The 13,593-nt window shown below is 34.5% G+C and overlaps 1 long non-coding RNA gene across 2 annotated transcripts; it reads left to right on the top strand.

Annotated features, from left to right (window-relative positions):
* The first annotated feature begins 8,620 nt into the window (after positions 1–8,620).
* Positions 8,621–10,317, top strand: LOC141677091 (uncharacterized). 2 transcript variants are annotated; one of them, XR_012557327.1, is made up of 4 exons: positions 8,621–8,735; positions 9,356–9,447; positions 9,833–9,980; positions 10,117–10,317. It is a non-coding gene; the product is annotated as an uncharacterized LOC141677091 (long non-coding RNA). The 2 variants fall into 2 exon arrangements; XR_012557328.1 differs by having other exon boundaries at positions 10,079–10,317.
* Positions 10,318–13,593: the final 3,276 nt, after the last annotated feature.

Here is a 13,593-nt window from a genome sequence, read left to right as displayed (position 1 = left end):
TATCATTATTTTTTAGATCAAGAAAACTGCTCCAAGCACCACTTTATTGTAGTAATGTACGATTGCACAAACTGCAGCACAAGTGCATACTAATGTTATTGAATGTTAAGTATTTAAGAATACCCAACTACTTGCATTTGTGTAGTTAAAAAACCTGTTTTTGTTATTTCCTTTTGCACTGTCTGCTTTCTACTTAAGTATTTGAGAAGTGAATGTTGGAGTTTTTATTAAAACAGAATAACCAAGAAACATATGAGCCTTTTATTGAGGATCAAGTGCCATTTGATGAATATTGTCAATCCATGGAAAGTGATGGCACCTGGGCTGGACATACGGAGTTACAAGCTGCTTCTCTTGTTACTCATAGTAACATATGTATACACCAAGTATTTCACTTTTCCCATCTTTATGTTTTGTTCCCTAGTTCAGTAATCTACTACAATTACTTACACTCAATTGAAATTTTCTCATATCCATTTGAATTCAAAAATCTTGTAGCATAATTATCTGAATAACCTATTCATGTTTATTGTTTTGCGCTTATAATTTTATCCCCTTTATTTTTGCAAAAAATGTCACCTCGTTGGTATATACAGAATTTTGATAACTGTGATGCTAAGATGATCCATTTGTAAGCATATGCTATAATTTTTATATAGTTGGTAGTTAAATATGTCATTACAATGAAACGAACAGATGTGATAAATTTAATATATAGTCTTTTATGCATTATAATGTGTATGAACAGATAGCTAGTTAATATATTCAAAGTCATGGCCTGGTTTAAAGTAGATTATGTTTCTTTGTGTTTGCATTTGGGTCTTATAAGATTTAAGCTCTGCACTTGCTTATTAGAAAAATAGACATGTATGCACAACATATTGTCCATCCTTTTCAGCTGGCATTGAGATTCAATTTCTGTTGCTGCTGGGTTTCAAACCATTATATGTATTAATCTCTCTTAATTTTATGGCATTATCATACTAACTTCTTATGTATGAACATAATATGCTTATTAGTTGCAGGTCATATCATGACGAGGAGCACTATAACAGTGTGTAAGTAAAGGAAGACACATGTGCTGGAGCTGCCAGGCCTGTGATAATCAAGGTTTTATATCTGTCACTATTCTATGATTTTGTATATTTCCTACAAATTTCTAGGCATCCTCTATTCTGACTGTGAGGTCAGGGGTTCAGAACTTATATCGCCTATTAGTTAAACATAATAATTTTAAATATTTAACAAGTAGCTGTAGATTTTGATCTTGTCCAACTTTTAATTGGTTATTGGTAATAAAATCCTAAATATGTTTAATCTGTTCAAGGCTGATGCTAACATTTCGACGGTATCTCATCAAGCTAAAGTCTCTGTCACCAACAAGTCTAAAGGAATAGCTGATAAAAATATAGCCCGGAAAATGCTAAAAAAGGTCTTATACCATACTTAATCCTAGTTGTAGAGGAGAATTTATGTTCGCATTTCTTAACTGTTGTAGTTTAATTAATACAGAATATTTTGGTCATCTTTTTTGCTGTGTAGATGATCCCCTCAAGAAACAAGGCTTGTCCCTGCGGTTCTAAGAAGAAATACAAGTCTTGTTGCAGAGTAGTTGTTGGGAGATCCTCTCCTAGGTTTATGTGGGGTTTGTTCTTGCCCAGAAGCTGGGCTATATTGGTGTTAGCGCAGGACTGTGTCGACTACAGTTGTAGTCCCACTGATAGAATGTATGTGCAGCAAAATACACTAGAAAAATGAATTGATCAAGTAATTAGCTGAATAATCTGATGGAAGCAGTTAATGTATATATATTTACTTATCTGAAATTCATGAGCGCCTATGTTTGTAAAAGTACAAAGTGTTTGGTTTGGCCAAGTAAGCTTTCAGATATTTTACTTTTTTGCAGTTTCTGCATATGGTTAGATTCAATTATTTGGTACTATCTTGAACATGTGTTTTCTTTGTAGATTTTTCAAGGATTCGAGTGAAGAAGAAAGAAAGCATGCTGAAAAATTTATGGAGTATTAGGTACTTGTATTGTGTTTGCTTCTTTGTCTTATTGATCTTGCCCACGTGTTTAATTATTTTACTTAATTGGTTAGGTAAATTAGGTAGTAAAAACTTTGGTATTCTTCCTTGTTTAGTTGCTAGTTCAAGCTTAAAGTGACGATTCATTATAGACATGTAATAATATATGCTATAAAAAATTAATTTACCATTAAAGTGACGACCCATTATAAAATAGATATGATCCAATAATATAGATAATAACAATAGTAGTGATTAAAGCAAATCATGTTCAACAGATCTAGTAAACGTCCTGGATGATCGTTTTTTGTGTTTGTTCTTTCAGATGTGTATGATGTTTAAACAACTTGATTTTAATCTTCTTTTAACACTTTACATTTATCAGTGCACTGGCTCCCAAGCATCCCATGGCTCTTTGACTCGGTCTATAATACTAAAGCTTCAACCTCCCTCTGTAAAATCAAAGATAACACCTGTCCCACTGACTTTTGGTCTATTCTTATGAAATTTGCATTAGCTGGTACATTGCTAACTATGTAGTCAGTAGTAGGTGGTTTATGAGAAGAAGGGCCAATATATAATATTTTGGAATGAGTTTGGAAAATCAATAAAACTTGGAATAATTGAGGATGCAGCAAACAGAAACAGCCTGGCAAAACTCCTTAGATTTGAAAGGTATTTGTATTGTAATTTGTATGAATCCACAATGCAGTTTCTCTCTAGGTTGTGTCTAATTTTCAAATTTATTGCATTTTGCAGCGCAAAGTCGAACGGAAAACTAACTTCACTTGATCAATATACCTTATGCAATACCTAATGGATTATGAAGACAAGAACCGCCAGAATATTTCCAACGAGCTGATAGTGCCAAGAAGGATGACATACATTAAGGATGAGTTGGACTATATATCTTAATGTATATTTTTTTTTCTTTTCCCTAGTTTAAAGAGGGTACCACAAAAAGTTGCAGTCTGTGCTAATTGGCTGTGAGGTATGAAGAGGATTTATTTTTACAGTTATGAGATGACTTTGATTCAATTCGTGTTTTAATTTTTTGGTTGTTGTAGAACTGATGTTAAAAACCACAAATATACATCAGTTTACACATATGAGAGCAATATCTAAAAATCACAAAGACATCAGTAAAAACAGGGCAATAACATTGATTCAAACATAAACACCCGATGTCTATTTGTCATATTAATATTGGTTATTTAGAAAACAATCGATGTCTATTGTCAACATTGACATCAGGTACTTAGAATACAATCGATGTCTATTGTTCAAATTAACATCGGTTCTTTATAAATGACCGATGTCTAATAGGTATGAGATATCGGTTTTTTATTTTTAATCGATGTTAATTTATAAATATTGCTTGTGTGTTATAGTTTTAAATAGGCCTAATCGTCCTAATATTACATTTCTGAACTTTACACTACACAATTAAATAACAAAAATGTGAATTAGACATCAGAAATTTTCCAAAAACGAAGTGTAATATTACTTAGACATCGGTTTTTCACCGATGTCTTTGAGAAATTATCTTTAACATCAGTCGCGAAGACAACATACATTTTTTATATAGGCATCGGTTTTTAACCGATGTCTAAGGTCTTTTTTCTAGTAGTGATATAAGTGTGGTGAGAAGTGAGAATTCTTATTTCACCTCTCACTCTCCAAATCTCTCAAATTTCTCTCTAGTTTCGTTCTAAAGAAGGTGATTTTCGGCGTTTATCTGCCACCGTAGCTCCACCACCTTCAACTTTTTTCTGGGTTTCAGGCCTCCTTCCCAAGAATATCAATGGAGGATTGCGACCTTCCTAGGTTGGCCAAGATGAATACTTCAAAAAGAGGTACCACCATTCAGATACATTCCCCTTATACTTCTCTTATAGACATGATGAACACTAGAGGTGATGAATATCCCACTTTGTCTGATTTAGATTCTTACAACCATGGTAATACTTTTCAGGAGCTAGATGATAGGATAGAAGCCTTTAACACCATGTACAAACTCCCCCCTAACCTTAGGATTACTCCGGCCACCCCTGGGGATAGGACCTGTAATTAAGAGGGGGATAAAATCTTTATTTATCGAGGAGCCTTAACCGCAGGTCTTAGGTTCCCCTTCCACGAATTCATTCCGCGTCTGTTTGCAGATATGCAAATAAACTTATGCCAGCTCCCTTATAACGCATGGAGGAATATTATTTATTTTTTGGTATTATGTCTTAGGAATAAATTTCCTCTTTCAGTCACCATTTTTAGAAAAAAAAATTCAGTTCTATAATAGTGCTTTGACACAACCGGATTGGGATTTAGTACGTCAAAGGCCCAAAATTCCCCATATTTTTTATGATAACTCCATTGTCGAGAATAACCCAAAATGGAGAGACGAATTTGTTAGGCTGACCAGGGCCGGAGGCGATTGGGCCACTCTTTTCTGTAGGCTCTTTTGCAAAGTAGTTGATGGTGGCCCTTCTAGCATTAGGTTAACTGATGAGGAGGATGTCGTTATCAAGCCCTCACTGCGGATAATGGCCAAACAGACTCCAGGACCTCTTTTGAAGGAGTTTTTCCTGAAGAAAGTTAGTCTCTCTAGGGCCAGTGATAAGGGTAACTTTATCTGCATTTTTTTAATTCTTTCTCTTTATTGAAACTCAATTATTTTTATATTTTAATGATTTTTTCCCTTTTTATTTCAGCTTGTGAGGATATTAACAACATTAATAGGCCTAAGGATGGAGAATCAGGCCGCCAAAAAAGGGCCAAGCTGAACAGGGACCCCATGAGCAAACCTGATGGGCCTTCTTTTTTCTAGCCCCTTGTTCCGGTAGTGGAACTGGGAGATGATGTGGATCCCCCTCTGAAAGCACACTCCTTCAGGCCCAATTGGGGCTTTAGGAGAAGTGATACGGTGGTTGGATCCACCAAGCACGCCAAGGATTGGTCTTATCATTCCATCACCCCTCACAATTTTACTGATATCATGACGGGGAGTGATATAGACCATTAAAGTTCTGGGTTCACAAGCCCAAGCAACAGTAATACTTCTGTCTTATCTTTTAACTTCAACTTCTTTTTTTCTTTTATAAATCTTTGTTAAATCTCATTTCTTTGTGCAGAGCAAAACCTACTTCCAGGTGGCCCTTCATCAGGCTAGGTCGTGGAAGGAGAACTCGGATTCCTTCGAAAAGGAAATGAAGAAGTGGAAGGAGAGGGTTGAGGTCTTGGAGAAGAAGTTGAATACCAAGGCGGAGGAGCTGTCCAAGGCCCATGCTAAGCTGGTTAAGCTCTGTAGTGATAAGGAAACCATCATTGATGACTACATGGATTCTGAGAAATTCAAGAATCTCATGGATATTCATGATGAGGGTCTTTATCCTCTTCAGTTTACCCAAGGGTGTGATGCGGCAGTGCAGGATGTGTCTGAGAAGCATCCTGGCTTGATTGAGCCCAAGGACTTTATAAGTCCTGAACAGCCAGAGCCTGAAGATAGCCTGGATTCTCTCTTTAAATCTCCCAAGAACGATGATCGCATCCTGGACCCCAGCACTACCTCTCCTCCAGTCTCTCCTGCAAAGTATGTCGAGCCTTCTGCTAATGCTGAGAAGGGAGATACTGAGGAGCAGGGAAAGGATGGATCCAACATGGAGGATTAGTCCTTTTGGTCTTTTCAGACTTGATGTTTATTGTTTTTATTATGACTTAATGTACTCTGAACTTATTTCCCTTCGAGGACTATTTATGTTATCTTAAATTATTTGTTTGCTTTTATTATTTTCTAAATACTTGTACTATTTTATGGGAGTTCGATAGTTTATTTGCATTTTCGTAGCTTTCCCTTTCATTTCTTTGTACTTGTACTCAAAATAGGTAAGCAAACTGAACCATTCATAAGATAAACCAAACAGTTCTAGGATAAGTTTATGGAAACTTTATAAATTGTAAACTCTTGGGATCCATCCCTTACATAATTCTTCGTAGATTTATAATTTGAAATAATAGTCTTATAAAACAAACACATGACATCCTACGCAAGCAAAGCTTCAAGGTTCTTTTTAACCTTGTTATTACTATAGTAAGTATAAGCTATAGGTAGTAAGCTTTCAAATTTTGAGCATGCCAAGTACGTGGTATTTCATCTCCATCCTTGGTCTCGAACTTGTAAGTTCCTCTTCCTTGAACGCTTTTATTGTTATATGGCCCTTCCCAATTCGGGGTGAGCTTTCCTTTCTACCCTACTCCAGAAGCTTCCACTTTTCTTAGAACCAAATCTCCTTGCTTGAAGAATCTTTCTTTCACCATTAGGTTTTAATAAAAGGAGTTTTTTTATATTCTACGATCTTTGTGTGCACCGCATCTCTTACTTCATCTACTAGATCCAGGGCTAACCTTTTCCCCTCCTCATTTTCCTCAGCATTGTATGCTTGAATTCTAGGAGACGAGTGTGATATTTCAAGAGGAACTCCTGCTTCTGCCCCATATGCCAGCATGAATTGTGTTGCTCCCGTAGTAACCCTACACGTGTTTTTATAAGCCCAGAGTATTGGCAGTACTTCATCCACCTAATTATTTCTGGATTTTTCAATCCACTTCTTTGACCCATCTAGAATGATACGATTTGCAAGCTCTGCTTGCCCATTGGCTTGAGGGTGAACAACAGAGGTGAATCTCAAGTCAATTTTGTTCTTTTCACAATACTTTCTGAACTCTTCATCATTGAACTGTGTTTCGTTGTCGATTACCAAGATTCAAGGAATTCCGTATCTACACATAATATTCTCCCATACAAACTGAGCGACCTGCTTAGTCGTAATCTTTGCTAGGGGTTTGGCTTCAATCCACTTGGTAAAATAATCAATCTCTAATATCCAGAACTTTCTTTGAGCGGTAGCCATGGGGAAGGGCCCGAGAATATCCATTCCTCATATAGCAAAAGAAATGGGAGAATTAATGGAAGTCAGCATCTCCGGAGGCTGTCATACAATTGGTGCATGTTTCTGACAACGATCACACTTTTTCATATATTCTTTGGTATCAGCCATCATTTCTGGCCAATAAAATCCTAAACGGGTTATCTTATGTGTCAGCGCTCTGCCCCCCAAGTGTTGCCATATATACCTTCATGTACTTCCTCGAGAGCCAAATGTGGCTCATCAGGTCTGAGACATCTTAAGTAAGGAAGCACATAGGATATTTTATACAGAATCCCATCGATCAAGGAATATCTCAGTGCACTACACCATATCTTGCATGTATCAACACTTTTTTTGGCGTTACAAGCAAAAATGTTACCTAAACTCATTAAAATTTGATCTGAGGTAACATTTTATATTTGTGTTACAGTAGGGAATACTAAATGTTACCATAGACATGATAAAATTGCTTTTGTAACATAAAAAATAGCGTTAGCATTGATACTATAATTAGTGTTATCATATAACTAAATTTTTTTGCAGTATTTTAGTCATTGGCCAAATTTTAACCAAAACTTGGGCGGCCCAGAATATAAAATTTGACCCTCTTTTCTTTTCGAAGTAAAATAAAATACACTCACTTAAAATTACTAAACATGGTCGATCACACTCAAACACTAATCTTGGCACTCATCTTCAACATCTCCCGATGGGTTTAAAATTAGGGTTCTCAGATGGTCATAGTTTGGAGCTTGGAGATTAGGGTTTATTAATAAGGGTCCTTAGTCGGGTCAGAACCTGAAGCTTAAAGCTTGGAGATTAAGGTTTATGTTTGTAGAGATTGGGTGGGTCTGAACCCTAAATCTTCAACCATGTCAATCACACCGGAAAATCTCAACACTCCGCCAGCGATTCTTCTCCGTCAAATTCTAGCTTCCTTCTCTTCTTCAGCGACAACAAGTCTCTTCTTCACATTCAATCACACAAGCACACACACACTCCCACTCATAACTCTGTATAATTTATTTTCAATTTCAGGAGTCAATTGAGCCTCGAAACTCGAGCCAATTGATAATCTCCACATCCGAATTAGTCGAATTTCTCAACACTTTACTTGATTCAGTTGAGGAAGATCCTGTAAATGTACAAATTGAGAACACTACTTTCCAAGTACATTCTGAAATATATACATACATCTGGTCTACTTCAATCGATGGGGTTTTTACTCTGTGAATTCACTATAGTCTATATATCGCGATTTTCGTAGAATAAAAATATTCAGGTTTCAAGCATATTATAATTACTATAGTCTATATATAAACCACTGTGAAAATATACCGCCAAACTCAATTCACTCTTCCACTTCCTCCGGTAAGGTTTCTTATTCAAATATGTATAAACATGTATCTAATTGCCAACATTTATTATTCATTTCAATTTCAATATGTTAGAAATGTTGTGAAATGTACTGTTTTCTCTATTATGCATACACACTTGTATCTCATACTGGTATGATTAAGATTTAATTTGTATACGTGTGTAATGTTGTTATGATTGATTTAAAATTTGTGTTGATGAAAAATTGGTGTGAATTTTCGTTGATACGAAATGTTGTCCAGATGGAGCAGAGCTATGACTCTGATTTGTAAGTCAGCTGCGTCACGCCGTGATGTCGAGAAACTGAGGTGTGGAGGTTTGAGTATTTTTAATTGTTGGGGTTTTGCCAAAGTGGCTGATGCGGTTCCTGATTTCGGAACTGATGAGGGCTCTGCTGGTAGAGCGCAGGTTTGGTTCTGTTTTACTGCTTGTTTTGAGTTTATTTATAGTTGTGGTTTTTTGATTATATATAGATGGTTGTACTATTAAATTAAATTTTAGTAAAAGAAGCTAGTATTATAATAGAAGTTTGGGTAATAAGGGATATATAAGTCAAATTTACGGAGTAATGAGCTTGTTGAATATTATGTCGGGGTAGTGTGTAAGGTAAACCTAAGTTATGCATTTTGTCCATCTCGGAAATAGAGTATGGGAGTGGTGAAATGTATGCAATGCTTGTTCATGTTTCTTGGAATAAAATGAGATAAATTCTTTTGGTGAAGAAATGAGAAGCTCATTCGGATAGATAGTTATGCAATGCTATAGAGGTGTCCAGTTGTTTCATTCGAAATATGACCTGTGGTGTGATTGCAATATACTTCAAAGGTAAACCTGAATAAGATTTTTTGGTCCAAGCCCTGTTCATTAGCTTTGCGTGCTGATTCTCCAAAAAGATTTGAAGAACGAAAATATACGGGTTTCAAGCATATTATGATGACTGTAGTCTATATATAAACCATTGTGAAACTAATGTGAATGGAAATGCAACATCTGTTTTTACAGATGCTTATTTTAGTAATCTTCATCAGGTTATTCGTCAAACTAATGAAGAACTTCGCACAATAAAGCCTGTTCCAATAGAAGGATTCGATGTGGGTGCAATTCTCTCTATTGCAAGGAGGTATATATTTGATACCAAACACAAAGTTTTAGATGATAATTATGCTAATCAAGTCGAAAAGGAGAACCCTAGGGTTTCTTATTTATGTAAGCTCTTTTTTTTTAATCTTCATTCTTGAATTTATTATATTTTTTTTATTTTATGTTGTTTGATGTATGTTTGTGCTCCATTTTGTGATTTTGTATTCTTTTTTTGTCTCTGTACATGTTACATCCTGTACATGTTTATATAATATGGAAATTATCTATAACCTTAGGTTGCTCAAGCTCTAGCTTTGCTAGAATTCGTATTTTTGTTGTCAAATGATCATGCTACTATATAAAGATTCTATATTAATTCCTTTGTTGTGATAAATTAATTTATACATCTCCGATTATTTAAACAGGTTTGTCGAGATCCGAAATGGGGAAGGTGCTATGAGAGCTACAGTGTGAATCCCAGAAAATTATGCAAGAAATGACTGAACTTGTTCGTGGTTTACAAGGCCAAATTCCTGCAAATCACAAACTTGGTGTACCTTTCTTTGCTGGAAAGTAAGTAATAAAGAACTACAAAACATTGGTATTGCTTAGTGCAACTCCTGAGTTCTAATTAAATTCTTAACTTGATATATAACAATTAAAAAAAAAAGAGATAAGGTTATGGTTTGTGCAAAACACTTCGTTGAAGATGGAAGCACACATAAAGGAATCAATGAAAACAACACAGTGGTAGATTGGCATGACCTGCTCATAATTCATATGCCTGGCTACTACTCTACGATCATTAAAGGTGTCTCCACAGTCATGGTTTCTTATTCCAGCTTAAATGGAATTAAAATGCATGCTAATCATGATCTACTCACTACTTTTCTCAAGGGCACCCTCAGGTTCAGAGTAAGTATTTCTGTACATAGGCTCCACTTCATACTATTACATGACTAGTGCTAATTTTCGAGTAACTGGTGCAGGGTTTTATTATATCATATTGTAAGGGTGTTGATAAGATTGATTACCCAGTCCACCATAACTACACTGATGAACTTCGGCGATCAGTTCAAGCGGGAGTTGACATGGTGAGCCATTAGCTTTGTCAAACTACATTGTTACTGTTTACTCGTACTGTGAAGATCCGTGTAAAGCTAGTAGCTATTTTATCTTATTAAATTTATATACAGATTTTTGTATCTAACCTGAAATGTTTATTCAGATCATGATTCCCATAAACTATACAGAATTTATAGCTTGTGTGAAATGCTTGTGTTTGGTACTTGGAAAAATGTATAACTTGAGTAATCAGGTGTAACAAGAGTATACTGGATTTTAATTGGGACTTGGTGGATTTATAATCAATTTGTGAGACTTTTGATTGATGAGATTAGTAAATGTAGGACTTAGGGACCCTCAAGTTTTTAGTGTTCCAAGTGTAACCGATTGATATATTTATGTTAGTACAAATTTAAAAAAGTGTTGTAATAAATACGAGAGTTTTTAAAAAAACTGTTATAATAAGATATAAAAATGTTATCAAAAGATTGAATTGAGTGTTATAATAGTAAATATTGTGTTACAAAAGAGTCTATTCCGACATATTTTTGCTATTACTAAAGGGTAAGGTGTGTTGCAATAGAACTGTGGTTACATCTTCAATTTGTTACCATAGAAATAGAAAATGTAACTATGGATACTCTATTGTAATAGGTTGAGAGGTGTTAACAAACTTTCAAAAAGTGTAACCCTAGATACCTATTATAGCACGCGCAAATCCTACACCCCAAATTTTCAAAAAATATAACCATCGCCCATTTTTTTGCATTAGGTAACACATTTTTGTCATTTAACACTTTTTTTTGTGTTACTACATGTCAAATATCGGGTAGTGGTGCTCACACACCTAACTTTCGTGCTTCAGTCATATCATTTGGCACCCAACCAGTTTGAATATGGATTTTAATTGGATCTATGCATGATGTCCCCAGCCCTATAGGGGCTACAAACTTAACATCTATTATTCCCAAACAATCCAAACCAGAATTACACAAGGGGGTTTGAACGGAATTCTGGCTTCTTTTTGGTTTTAAGAAAAGTTCTTCTATAAATAGATAACTGTGTTTGATCTAGCAATGGTGCGAAATGAAAGTAGTGTAGAAATCAAAATACGAAGTATTCAAATACAAGTACTTAAAAACTGTCTGGTGGATTTAACTTTTCCACCAGAGATATATATTATGTAGAGAACTCTGTGTTACAAAATTGTACACAGCTGCTTACAAATTGAACAACAAGAACAAAAAAATTATTTACAGATTTTGACTTATCTATTTCTCTAGAAAAGTGCTTACTTACTTAGTATTCATTCAACTTGCTACTCTTGATTTATATATCACCAACTTACATGATTAAAAGGCAAGTAAATAAGACAAAACATTTCAAGTCTAATTTTATGCTCCTTTATTTTCAATCCAGCATCTTTGAATATGTTCTGTTTAGCATGGAAATGGAAATGCTTATTTGTTCCCTAAACCCTGCAAATAGGCTGCAACATTCCATTTGCATACATCCTAACGCATGTGACTGTCAAGTCGCTATCAATTGCACTTTTGAATTTAAACATCCATTGAAGCTTCACTCAATCATCCGTTAAAACTGTGGTTGATTATCTATTGAAACTTTGGCTTATCATCTGTTGAGACTATGTAAATCATCCGTTGAAGTTTTAGTTGATTATCCGTTGAAACTTAATGAAACATCCGTTGATATTGTATTTTTGGCAGTTAACTCCATTTCATTTATGCAAGATTACAAGACATATAATATTTACAATTAACCATCCTATCTTGCATATCAATCTAGTAGTTAACATGACCTATACATTCTATAGCATCTGTTTCATTAAGCCATTTTGATATGCATGAATGTGCTACTAAACTTATTGTTACATAAACTACTCTTTCAACGGATGTTGAAATGATCATCCGTTGAAAGCTACAAATACACTTAATTAAAATCTACTTAGTGTTCTGTTCAAGTTATCATCAAGTACACAATATATTCCTAACAATCACCCCCAATTAATGTCCACTAGAATTGTAACCATAAATTAAGAGAAACTTGATGATAACAAAACACTCTATGAATACATAATGAATTAAAGTAGATAAAATGTACAAGTGCTACAGTGTATTGAAAATTCTCAAAAAGAAAGATTTGTAGAGAGTCTTACAGTTTATTTTCATGGTGCTCCTCTAGACTGAGCAAATATAAATTATTTCCTTGATTGCCTTGATTTCTTTCCCAGCTTCACATTATTTTCAATTTGATTTTGGAGTTGTCTGTCAAAATTCTGATTCATCCTCATTTGTCTGTAAAATTCTGATTTTGGAGTTGTCTGTTTCATTGCTTGCAATCTTTAGTTGATTTTCCAATCTGAAGAATCTTCTGATGTATTTCTCATCTTTGAACTTCATTATCCAGAATGGGCTCAAATGCACCCTATTCCTAGTGAACACTACTAGAAAAAGTAGAATAGACATCGGCTCAAAACCGATGTCTATGAACAAAAAAATCCGATGTCTTCGTGGGTGATGTTAAAAACCCCCCATTTAACATCGGCTTTATACTGATGTTAAATAAGATATATAACATCAGTTTTTAAAGATGTTAAATTTTCAATGCATATCTAATCTTCATATATTATCATAATATGATATTTTTATCAATTTAAACATATGTGAGATAAGCAAAATATTTCCATTTACCCATTAAACTGATGTTAATAATACCAGTAACAACGATTTTCAACATAAACCGATATAAACATAACTTTTGACATCGATTCTTTATTTCAAATCGATATCTATTGGTGACAAACCGATGTCTATAAAGCTTAATAACATCGGTTTTCTGTTTAAGATTTTTTTTGTTGTAGTATTTAACATCGGTTTTATTCGATATTACTGATATCAATGTTCCACTAAAACTGATGTATTAAGTTTTCAGAGATATTAGTTTTTTATTAATGTACATTTAATAAATATAGATGCCAAAAATTTGCCAAACCAATAAATTGTCCAAATCAACTACTATTTATATCATTTGTCTTTATATCTAACAACCAATATCCAAACATCAAGTACAATATTTTCATCTAATCCCAACATCAAATACT

This window comes from Apium graveolens, chromosome 8, assembly GCF_009905375.1.
Source record: "Apium graveolens cultivar Ventura chromosome 8, ASM990537v1, whole genome shotgun sequence".
Lineage (NCBI taxonomy): Eukaryota > Viridiplantae > Streptophyta > Magnoliopsida > Apiales > Apiaceae > Apium > Apium graveolens.
This window is presented reverse-complemented; position numbering and strand designations above follow the sequence as displayed.